Here is a 10656-nt window from a genome sequence, read left to right as displayed (position 1 = left end):
TCTGTTGTGTCATTTTGGCACTTTGCTGTGTGACCTATGACCGCATAGGTTAAATTTCTAATTACTTGAGTAATGTCATACATTTGTGTGTTCTCTGTGAGGCACAGCTGCCTATGGATATAGATATGTGCCTCCAACATGATACTGTATCATTTGATTTGAAAATATAGAGTAGATATATAAATATATATATATAATTGGTGTAAGATATGAAAAGAATATAGTAATATATACATATATATGTGAAATGCATTTATTTTAACCTGTCATCAATCTCGAGGCCCTACCTCCAATTTTGTATTTATGTATAGAAATGCAATTGGATTATAGTATCTTTGCCAATAATATATCGCTATTATACTATGAAAATGTATAACCTATTATCAATAAATAAATGTTATTGTTTTCATTCTTGTCTATGGCTTCCTTTTAGACTATCTTCTCTATCCAGGTATACAGGTGGTCCTCAGGTTAAGCAGGAGTTCAATTTCTAAACTGCGATGTGGAGTTTTGTCAAATCCTGGATTGAAATGATACTGAAATTAACTCCAAAGTTACTCCAAACACATAAAATGCAGTAATGAAACAGTTGCACGATAACAACTACACGCGCCGTTGATCAGTATTGATTGAACTCCATAAAAAGCGTGATTGGCATATGCCAATAAATGCAAACCCTACATGTGTGCTGTGTCCGGTAGGGTTGCCGAAATTTCAATTTCAGACTTAAAATAATGTACTCATCATACCCATTTCCGGTTAAACCACACAAAGTAAGAACCAAAAACGTACCACTTCCACACAGAATGAGAGGAGAAGCTTTTTTTTTCCCATGCCAATAGTTTGGACTAATAGTCCGTAGATAACCACAACCTTTATTTTAATAGATGAATAACCATGGGCTTTGCATGAATAAGACCTGCAAGGAAGTACCATTGTCTGTCTGGGTAGGGATTTGGAGAGAGTGTGCGATGCAATGGACACACGAAATACAAGGTCATGATATTTTCGAAAAAAAAAAAATTGAATCCAACATCACTTTACCTGTACCTTGACAATACCAAACTGGCAGTAGAAAAATAGCTCGCTATACCGGGAATTACATATGACAGCAAACACATCTCTGCCATGTCAAGGAGACCTGGCCACAGACTTGAAGCACCGCGGAAAATTGTCAACAAACTTGATATTGCTGGAAGAGCAAATGTCTGCAGCACAAATCGGTTATCGACCCCGCTTTATTTTTTCAAAAAATAATGAATAAATAATTTTGTTGTTGACTATGGCATATTTATTAGTCCAAAAATATTGAAAGACAAAGGTACATTTAGTAATCCGACCACTAGGTGTCAGTAATGTTCCATTATTGAGACATAACATGACACTATTACTGTCACGCGGCATGTAATCAGTTCTGGGGTGTCCTACATGACAGAATGAAAAGAAGTGCTCCCATTCCAAGTTTTTGGCTTCTTTGTCCTTCTTCCACACTCAATTTTAAACCCTTTCCTAAGTTTAGAATACAGTCAATAAATTGGAGGCTAGCTTGATAATGGTGAAAGCCATGGCCGTCTCTCCAATGTGGTGTAAATCCTAGGTACCCAAAGTAGGGCACGCATACCCAATTGTCATATGGGGTAAGAGAATAAAAATGAAAAACGAAACTCCTCAGGCTGAAGTTGCTGCTGCATTCAATGACGCTTGAATCACAGCAAAAATAACCACACATGCACACTCAGCCCAAATCTCGTGATATTTACTAAACCAACCACTTGTTGCTCATAACAGTGAGACAGTGTTACAAAACATTTTACTTACAGACAACAATGTTAAAAAGGATCTATTATGCTCATTTTTTAACCCTTTGTATTGGGTTGTGGTCTACTGTAGAGCAGCTACACACAATAACAAGCACAAACTGGTAACCAGAAACAGTTGACACAATATAGCAGCAACATTTTTTGTTTTTAAATGATATTTTTTTCTAAATACAATACTGTTTATCAGTATAAAGTGATTATTTATGAAAATGCTTGCATTTTGAACTTTCATTGGCTCCATTTTGGGATATTGAGATGAGAGACACTTTTGAGTTTGAGAAACAACTCATGGCAAAACAGGAAGGTGGTGTTGAAGAGGAAGGTCAAGTCTTTGGGAGGTCAAGTCATGTCAAGAAAAATGTCTTTAATTGAAGTAAAAGTAAACTTTCATTCATCATTTATGTATTTATATACATTTCACATTGTTTTCTACATTCATTCATTCATTCATTTTCTACTGCTTTTTCCTCACGAGGGTCGCGCGGGGTGCTGGAGCCTATCCCAGCTGTCTTTGGGCGGGGTACACCCTGGACTGGTCGCCAGCCAATCACAGGGCACATATAGACAAACAACCATTCACACTCACATTCATACCTATGGACAATTTGGAGTCGCCAATTAACCTAGCATGTTTTTGGAATGTGGGAGGAAACCGGAGTACCCGGAGAAAACCCACGCATGCACGGGGAGAACATGCAAACTCCACACAGAGATGGCCGAGGGTGGAATTGAACCCTGGTGCGTTAGACCTAGCTGCGCGCTAACCACTCAACCACCGTGCCGCCTTGTTTTCTACATGTAAAACATGTTTGTATTTACATTTTTGGCTTTCTGAAATGTCCTTGTTGGTTAAAGTCAGACAAATTAATGGCGTTAATATATTTTCAGTCTTAATATTGTATTTCTTTTACGAATTAAAATTACGAGCAATTGCATTACAGTCACAAATCGTAATAACAGCCGGACCAGAACTAGTATGAGCATGCCCTTGGTTGCCATAGTGAAGTGGGCTAACATTGTTGCATTGCACCTCCTTTCTTATTTAGCCTACTTTTTTATCAATTGGAAACAACAATGTTGACCTCCCTCTATGACAACCACTGCAGTGAAAAACAAATTATGTGTGTGTGTGTGTGTGTATACATACTGTACGTTTATGTCTCTTCATAAGAGTTTTTCATCACTAGAGGTCAGCAATGATACAGGAACTAGCAATGCTTGGGGGTTAAATCCAGATCACAATGAATGCAGCTCATCAATCTGACATAATCAGGTTTTTTTCTACCTCCCGATGGTTCTGATTTGATTTCACCACTAAAATGTTATTCCAGGCACTGTTCAGCAGTTGTGATTGCATTTTATTGTATTTTTTTTCTTTCGTGGATGCTGCCTTTCATGTGGTTTTACTCTTCACCCAGATTGTTGCAATGAAAACCTATACAGCTTATATGACCTCTTAAAAAACATGAAGGTCAAATATTTTTTCCATCGGGGGTGTGTGTTCCTTTGCAACACATTCCCGGCCATATTTTTCCACTTCAGACTTTCAGGGGTTAGATATGAATTATGAGCCGCATGCTTGGGGTAGGGCGGCACGGCGGTCGAGTGGTTAGCGCCCAGGGTTCAATTCCACCCTCGGCCATCTCTGTGTGGAGTTTGCATGTTCTCCCCGTGCATGCGTGGGTTTTCTCCGGGTACTCCGGTTTCCTCCCACATTCCAAAAACATGCTAGGTTAATTAGCGACTCCAAATTGTCCATAGGTATGAATGTGAGTGTGAATGGTTGTTTGTCTATATGTGCCCTGTGATTGGCTGGCCACCAGTCCAGGGTGTACGCCGCCTCTCGCCCGAAGACAGCTGGGATAGGCTCCAGCGGTAGAAAATGAATGAATGAATGAATGAATGCTTGAGGTAACTGCAATCACACATGTCACAGTACATAGTACATACATTGAAGTATACGTTTTTCGTCAAGCTTGATCTTTTTGTAGGTGATGAATTGTCTGTCACAATAATGGCTATATCAAATTATCAAATGATTAACAAAAAAAAAAACAGGTCGGTGATTATGACTTATTATTATCTCTGTGGTACACCGACCGGATGACGAGAGGGTTCACTCTACTTGTGTGCAGTGAGCATCTTCTCAGCGATTAAGCCTCTTTGTGGCAGCAGCGGGACAGTTAGCAAGCAGGCGTGAATATAAATGAAGGCACAAAGGCGATAGTTTGTAAGCCGAATGCCACAGTTCCAATGTGAATGTGCAGCTCAGCCTTCCTCCTGACAGCCAACACTTACTGAGGCTTTTGATCGGTGGAGTAAATATTAAACGAAACAGCTCAAAATGGTGCACACTCACGGTGTCACGTGCTGTGGTCCAGCTTGTGATGCGCAAGAAGCGGCGATTCGCAGGGTTGCATTCAAGCACAGGGTCCGATGGCTACCATTTAAACTAATGCAAGTCGTGCACTCCATTATTTTTACACGGCTCAAATATGATCCCCCACGATAGTTTAATAATACACCAAATAATAAATATGTAGTGTTGCTTCCTGAGTGCTTTGCTTTACAGTTTTTGTAAAAAAAAAAAAAAAATAAAAAAAAAGGCTAGAAAGCACACGGTTAAAGCTCACATAATAGTTGGTTAATGTTCTGCATTATACGTTGGTCGTGTATTGTAAGTGATTGTTTGTGACTCCACTGTAAAAAAGACTCTTGGCATAAAGGGCTTGCATGGCAGAGTTCCAAGACGAAAACCACGGTTGAACATTAAGGCTTGTTGCAATTTTGCCCAAGACTCTAGTAATATACTCTGTGGTCTGAGGGGACAAAAGTTAAACTTCTTGGAATGTGTGCGTCCAATTACATTTGGCATAAAAGTAATGCCACATTTCAGAAAAAGAACATCATAAAACAGTAAAATATGGTGGTGGTAGTGTGATGTCTCGGACTGTTTTACAGCTTCAGGGCCTGTAAGACTTGCTGTGATAAATGGAACCATCCATCCGGCCATCTGTTGGTGACCTCAAGCTGAAACCAACTAGAGTTCTGCAGCAGGACAATGATCCAAAACACACCAGGAAGTCCACCTCTGAATGGTTGAAGAAAAACAAAATGAAGACTTTGGAGTGGCCTAGTCAAAGTCCTGACCTGAATCCTATTGAGATGCTATTGCATCTCAGTTCTGCAAAGATGTGTGGGCCAAAATTCCTCCACAGCCCCGTAAGATGCTAACTGCAATCAAATGCTTGGTGCCTGTCTTGCTTCAGTTTCTGTCTCGGCTCAGCCTCCCTGGGAAAGTCTATTCCAGAGTGCAGGAGAGAAGGGTATGACCATTGGGCGAACCTCGGCGACAGGAGGTTCAATGCGGTTTTCGTCAAAGTCGTGAAGCTCTACACCCTTACGAGAGTGCTGGAGGGTGCATGGGAGTTTGCCCAACCGGTCTACATGTGCCTTGTGGACTTGGAAATTGGTGGCGTGCTACTAGGTCCCATCCGGTCTTTGTACGACTGGAGCAGGAGCTTAGTTCGAATTGCCAGTAGTAAGTCGAGCCTGTTTCCGGTAAACGTTGGCCTCCGCCAAGGCTGCCCTTTGTCACCGATTCTGTTCATGATTTTCATGGACAGATTTCAAGGCATCGAGGGTGTCCGATTCTGGGGCCTTAGGATCTCATCTGTGCTATTTGTGGACGATGTGGTCCTGATGGCTTCTTTGGGCTGTGACCTTTAGTGTTTACTGGGACGGTTGCATCTGAGTCTGAAGCTTCTGGGATGAGACACTTCCAAATCAGCCATAGTTCTCCAGCTTGGGAATGAGGACCCTCCCCAGGTGGAGGAGTTCTAGTATCTCCGGATCTTGTTCACAAGTGAGGGAAGGTCTGAGCATGAGGTCAATACGCGGATCGCGGGTCACTGTACCAGACCGTCGTGGTAAAAAGAGACCTGAGCTGGAAGACAAAGCTCTTAATTTACCGGTCAATCCATGCTGGACTCACCCTAAGAGATAGGGTGAGGAGCTCAGTCATCCGGGAGGGGCTCAGAGTAGAGCTGCTTCTCCTTCACATCGAAAGGAGCCAGTTGAGGTGACTCGGGCATCTAGTCCGAATGCCTCCCAGACACCTCCCGGCTGGGAGAAGGCCCCAGGGAAGAAGACACCTCAACTACTGCGTGTGCATAAAATAATGCTACAGAATGTCTAAGCAGTCTAACAGGGACTAATCCATCACATTTGCTGACTAGACTGTAGTCATTATCAAACTGTGCCTCTGACAACTACTTCATTTATTATTATTATTAATGTATTAGCGTCATTAAGTTGGACATTGATCAAATGGCATCTGATGAGAATTGGACAAAGGGGGGGATTTATAAGCTTTGCTTCTTCCAACTCCTTTTTGAACATGCAGAATTGACAGATGTGTTATGTGATGTGTTCACTGTGATTGTGTGTTAAAACATTACCATTACCATTACCATTACCAATACCATTACCATACCCCCGTGAGTATTGGTTATTGGTTATTATAGTATTGCACTGCAGAAAGTAATATTCATTCATTAATTTTCTACCGCTTTTCCTCATGAGGGTCGCGGGGTGTGCTGGAGCCTATCCCAGCTGTCTTTGGGCGAGAGGCGGGGTACACCCTGGACTGGTGGCCAGCCAATCACAGGGCACATACAGACAAACAACCATTCACACTCACATTCATACCTATGGACAATTTGGAGTCGGCAATTAACCTAGCATGTTTTTGGAATGTGGGAGGAAACCGGAGTACCCGGGGAAAACCCACGCATGCACGGGGAGAAAGTAATATTTTGCAACAAAAATGACAGGAAATGTAAATTAACAATGGAAGAGAGACAGATCATCTCAATAGTTCAAATTAAGGTATCTCGTATAGAAAAGGCACATAGAAACTCGAGAAAACTGACAGGAGGAGGACAACTGAGCAGGTTTCTGAGAGTTAACAGCTTTTGTGATCGGCGCCTCGCAGGACGTCTTTAAGCACAAAAGCTAAATAGTGGTGGTAGTAAGCAAGTCTCTGTTTCAACTGTGAGGATACGACTGAGCTGCAGGTTTGACGGAACGAGTCGCAGCAAGAAAACCATTGCTAAGATGTCAGAATAAGAGGCTTTTGAGGGTTTACGAAACAACACCATTGGACAATTGAAGACTGAAAGACTGATGAATCCATATTTTAAATCTTTGGAGGGCTTTGGTAGTGTATTATAGGTTATATTACAGAAAACTGACTTGGGTATAGTATGAGTTGGGGATGAACCGGATACTCGTTATAAACGGATAAGGCTTTTTTGCCACATTTCCCTGTTCGATCGACCATGTTTGCATGAATCACCAACTTCACACAGCTCATTAAAAATAATTCAAGAATAAAATCTCACATACACACATACACAGTACACATATTACTGAATAATAGACAAGACAAATACCAACTTCTGATCAATCCATGTCAATTTGAGACAGATTTAATTCCCGTTCCCAGTTAAACCACACCCACTTCTGGTTAATATGGATGCGGATAAAGATAATTTAGATGGGTGAACAGATACACATACAAATAGCGGTGTACTCGCTCATCACTAGATGAGTGTCTGCCTACCTATCAAGCTGAAAATACACAATGAAGTACTGCTTATTTCAGAAAATGCTCTTCCAACAAGCTGTTTCGTCCCTATTGTGATGCCACAATCGGGTTAATTTGCTAAAGACCGCCCTCACAAGCTCTCTGGGCGAAGATCCCCCATTGTCTTTTATTGCAAGCAACCATGTCCTAGCCAAAAGCTAAGCAGAGCTGCAGGGTTGTTGACTGCACAGCTCATCAAACATCATTACATCACCTCCCAGCCAGGCCACATCAGCGCAAAGTGGATGAAAAGTGGATGAAAAGTGGATGAAAAGTGGATGAAAAGTGGATGAAAAGTGGATGAAAAGTGGATTTTGAGTGGTTGCTGTTAGGGCTCATACCTTCAGTGGGGGTGCAGAGGACTTCTGTCTGCTTCTCCAAGGTGAACATCTGTGATGTTTTGACATCAGGGCTAATCCCCGTCTATCGCTTTCTGTGTAGAAATTATACTCAGGCTGTTTTCTATGTGAAATGTATTTTAATGTGCAACAGGTATGTCACTTGGATTGAAAGTAGGGTGACCATATGTCCTGATTTGCGAGGGACTATCCCGCATTTTAATGATTTGTTATGCATCCCGCAAATTGACTCGCTGTCCCGCATTTCTGATGGACAGGCACCAATTTTTCAAACGTGCGTTTAGAATCTTGTTTTTTTATCAAACGCCTGTATGAGGAGAGCAGACAACACACAGTGGAGGAAATTATGCCGGTGGGTCGGAGGCTGTGTGTGTGTGTGTGTGTGGGTGGGTGTGACTGTCTGTGTGCGCGACTGTGACAGGCAGGGGTTACTGTCAATCAAAACAACCGGGCGCACATGCAGGGAAGTCAATTCAACACACGACGACAGCAAGCCTTCTAGCAACACGTTACATTGAAAAGAGATTTAAGATGAATGAATGAAAATGTAGGAATCTGAGGAAAGTCAGAAGACTGAAGAAAAGGAAATGCAGTTACAACAAAGTTACCTCAAGATATGATGAGGCTGACTAATAAGTAAATAAGTATACCTAAGTAAAACTGAAATTATGCTGTTTGCTAACAGCAGACAGGACACGTACCAACACATACAAATGTGGTGCAGACATTGAAAGGGTGAAGGAAAATACATTTCTGGGGATCACAATAGATGAAAATATGAGCTGGAAACCGCATATTAAAAATAAACAATATAAGGTGGCCAGAAATATTTCAATATTGAACAAACCAATCAGAAATCACTCCACACTCTTTATTACGCTCTGGTTCTACCATATCTTACTTATTGTGTGGAAATATGGGCTAATAACTATAAAAGCAATCTTCACTCGCTAAATGTACTGCAAAAAAGGTCAGTAAGGATAATTCATAATGCCGCCTACAGAGAACATACTAACTCCTTATTTCTAAAATCACAAATACTTCAACTTGCTGATATAGTTCATCTTCAAACAGCTAAAATAATGCATAAGGCTAAAAATAACCAATTAGCTAAAAATGTCATCCACTACTTCTCTACAAGAGAGGAGAAATATGATCTCAGGGAAGAAGTACATTTGAAACACTTCTATGCTAGGACTACGTTATGCTAGCCATAGCATTTCAGTATGTGGAATCAAACTATGGAATGGATTGAGTAAGGACCTCAAACAATGCACAACGATGAGCCAATTCAAGAAACAATACAAGCAGTTGATGTTTGCTAAATACAAGGATGAAGAGTCTTGAACCAGTCATGATGTGCTATATATATCACTATATTGACACTTACTATGGTACCCATTATGTCATTGGATGCTCATATCACCTTGTACTTCGGTACGAGGTACATTATTAAAAAAAAAAACAAAAACCTTAAACTGTATTATGGACAGCAGGAAGTGAACAAATGTAACAGTTACTGATTGTAAAAGTACCAGATGGAGGGGTAGGATTTAATAATTAATATTACCATTACCATTACCATTAGTCAAGTCAAGTCAAGTTTATTTATATAGCCCTTAATCACAAAAGAGCCTCAAAGGGCTTAACAAGCAGGCAACAGTAGAAGACAGACAATAGACGACAAACGACATCCCCTGATCTGAACCCCCATCAGGGCAAGGAAAAACTCAAAACCCATTAGGGAAAAAGAAACCTTGAGAAGGGACCGCAGATGGGGGAATCCCCCTTCTAGGATGACCAGGCTGCAATGGATGTGGAGAGGTTTACATGTGACAGATAAATATAAACATAGAGTATAATAGTCCAGGTCCAAGATGTGATGCCATTAGGACAGTTGGGCAGCCACGGGTCTTGAGATGATCACTATCCCTCTGCTGCAGCGCCTCCAAGGTAGGCCACGTCCGATGTCCAGTTTCGTCAAGGCAAACTTCCAAAACAGCCTCTCCTGAGGGGGGGGGGGGGCGGTATGGGAGAGAGAAGGAGCGGCAGTCAAAACAGGCAGGGAATATTTTTAACTAAACACTAAAGTATAGAAATGAGTCTTAAGTCGGGACTTGAACATTTCTACTGAGGTAGCAGCTCTAATATTAACAGGTAGATCATTCCACAACGTTGGGGCCCGAATGGAAAAGGCTCTAGAGCCCGCATACTTCTTTCTGGCTCTCGGGATAGTCAAAAGACCGGCGTGTTGTGAGCGTAGGTTTCTAGACGGAGCATAGGGTACAATTAGGTCCACCAGATAAAAAGGTCCATTACCATTACCATTACCATTACTAATTACAACCTTTATTCTGAGCTCCTATTGGTAATTAATGTCTGCATGATTGAAGTTTGTGTTGTGCTTTTGATGATGTAGCACTTTATTCTTGTCACTTATACAGAAGTACAAGTGAAATACTGCGTCCATACATATACAACATACTATGCAGTGAGACAAGGGGTGACAGGACGGGATTATTGGGTGATGAAGGGACGCGTTGCGTTGCGTTGAGTTGCGTTGCGTTGCGTTGAGTTGCGTTGCGTTGAGTTGCGTTGCGTTGAGTTGCGTTGAGTTGCGTTGCGTTGCGTTGAGTTGCGTTGCGTTGAGTTGCGTTGCGTTGAGTTGCGTTGAGTTGCGTTGCATTGACAATTGTATTTCTTATTCTTTCTTATTCTTCTTGTGATGTTTTGCGTTGCGTTTCATTGCGTTCAGTTGCGTTGAGTTGAGTTGCGTTGAGAATTGTAATTCTTATTCTTTCTTGTGATGTTTTGCGTTGAGTTGCGT

The sequence above is a fragment of the Doryrhamphus excisus genome, chromosome 12 (genome assembly GCF_030265055.1).
Source record: "Doryrhamphus excisus isolate RoL2022-K1 chromosome 12, RoL_Dexc_1.0, whole genome shotgun sequence".
NCBI lineage: Eukaryota > Metazoa > Chordata > Actinopteri > Syngnathiformes > Syngnathidae > Doryrhamphus > Doryrhamphus excisus.
The sequence above is the reverse complement of the archived record's forward strand: the minus strand, read 5'-3'. Positions refer to the sequence as shown.